Source organism: Priapulus caudatus, unplaced genomic scaffold (genome assembly GCF_000485595.1).
Source record: "Priapulus caudatus unplaced genomic scaffold, Priapulus_caudatus-5.0.1 Scaffold2383, whole genome shotgun sequence".
NCBI classification, from domain to species: Eukaryota; Metazoa; Priapulida; class Priapulimorpha; order Priapulimorphida; family Priapulidae; genus Priapulus; species Priapulus caudatus.
The window spans coordinates 6268-8340 of NW_014579444.1; the positions used below are offsets into that span (position 1 = coordinate 6268).

General features: G+C 45.5%; 1 protein-coding gene and 1 long non-coding RNA gene across 2 annotated transcripts in view; one reads left to right on the forward strand and one right to left on the reverse strand.

Annotated features, from left to right (window-relative positions):
- Positions 1 to 2073, forward strand: part of LOC106818620 — a 14141-nt gene that overhangs the window by 1488 nt on the left and 10580 nt on the right. The window lies entirely within an intron of this gene.
- Positions 437 to 2073, reverse strand: part of LOC106818621 — a 3393-nt gene continuing 1756 nt past the window's right edge. Inside the window, exons 2-3 of the long non-coding RNA XR_001395264.1 lie at positions 1273 to 1412; positions 437 to 588 (exon numbers count right to left, since the gene is read on the reverse strand). This is a non-coding gene — a long non-coding RNA (uncharacterized LOC106818621). The remainder of the gene's footprint in view (positions 589 to 1272; positions 1413 to 2073) is intronic.

The following is a 2073-nucleotide window of genomic DNA, read 5'->3' on the forward strand; positions in this document are numbered from 1 at the left end:
ACTCTTCTCTATTATGTACTCTTGCTCATACTAATACCAATTACTGTTGACGTGTGAATGCATAAATCTCTAGTCTCTGTGGCCCACAAAATGTGTGGATAAAAAAAACTGGCAAACCGTTGTTGCAGGGGAAAAAATGAACTTTTTTTTCACGGGAGCTCTTTTTCAAGTCTGTGGGAAAAATAGCTCTTGACAAAAATTTAACGGGAGCTATTTTGAGCCTCACAGGAGCGATTTCGGAGGTTTGAAGAGCGAATCGCTCATCGCTCCCGTGTATTTTTTACCCTGAGTTGTTACTGTTCTTCTGTGAAGTATCTTTTCTGAGTTACGGTTAAATGTTCTATTTTAGAATTCGATTTGAGAAACCCCTGAGTGACAACACGCGATACACAGAACCGAAGTTTTCTCGCCAAAAGTCACGTCTATACATCGTACGCGCTCACCTCCTCCCCGCTGTCCCGATCGCTCGTCCCCTCCTCTTTGCCCGGCCGCATCGCTGCTTCGCCCCTCCTTCGTTTCTGCCGACTTTGCTTCGTTTCTGCTCCTCCTCTCCTCTCTCTCCCTTCGGTCTCGGTTCCAGCTCTTTCCCTGAGGGAGAAACCATGCAGGAAACATGAGAGGAGGACGAGAGATCCGTACGATACAATTATATAACTAACTAGATATCGATACGACCATAAATAGATGTATACCATTTTAGAACTGACTGCTGGCGCCCTCTACTGGCCCATCACAACACTCACGGTAATTTTTGTACGACTTAAAATGTAACAGTGACATTGTTACAGCTTTCACTCAGTATATATCCGGATTCAATATTTTTGCAGTAATGACAGGCAACGTACCAATGTATGTGCCGCGGCTTTGTAACAGCTTTCATTCATGGTTATAAGGATATATATATATGTAACATACATAATTATAAGATTCAGGATTCATAATTTAATCAGGTATAATATAGGAAAATTACTGTGAGGCTCGGTGGAAAACGTTTAACCGAAAAATGCTGCAGAGCATCGGACAGCGAAATTACGATGAAATTAAAACGACAATGCGACTCGACATCCTCGCTTCGAATCTAATAAATCTTCATCGTCGGGGAAAATGGAGCAAAACAACACGCGCCGTGCCACAATGGTACGATCAAGGATAGTTTTGGACTCCGCAAATGCGTGTTCGCATGTGTGCTAAGCTAATCCGAGGTTGCTAAACTGGGCTCGCGCTCATGAGGACGTATTCGGGATGAGGAGGCTGCCGTTGCCGTGGCGATACCTTCGGCTCCGGCCGCGCGTCGTCGCGCTTGCCGTTGCTCATCTCCTCGTGCTGCCGAGTCTTGTCGAACCGGCGCAGCGACGTCAGCGCCCCCTGTTCACGGCATCACGCGGCGGCTTCGTCAGACACGGAATTTCAGGCTGAAATGCGAGAAGGGGGAAGCGTTGGTGGTGGGTCTCTGTAAAGGTTTTGGACGTCAATAGGTAAATTAGAGGAAAGACGTGAGGATTGCTTATTAACTCTCTCTCTCGCTCATTGAATCATTCTCTCTCTGTGTGTCTCCCTCTCCCTCTCACCCTTTCTCTTTCTCTCTTTCTCTCCCCCATCTCTCTCTCTCTCTCTCTCTCTCTCAGTCCGAATTTCGAACCCTGCGGTGCCGGCTCGATAAACCCGCTTGCCCGATGATACCGCGGGCAACCAAAATTCGCCCCGGGCAGTAGCTTGAAATTGCACTTCCCTGTTCGCGGCAAGCAAGTTTTTTTTTATGAATGCTAGACATAACGAGATTTGTCGAATTAAAAAACAATGCGAATGAGACAATCAGTGCATGCAGTCATACCTTTGTACACAACATGCATACAGCAACATGTAAAACCGGCCTCCGTATTTTGTCAGGGTCCATTAGGAATAATTTGTGACCTCGTCGATTTCGCCAAAGCAAATCTTGACTTTTGTTTGCGGAACACCTTTACGATAATTAGACACAATTCTGCTTCTGAGACATTATTAGAGTCAGGCATCAAAATATGAAAATTTTTAAAAAAATCATGCTTCATGAAAAAGTAGCTCTGGCCAAGCCTT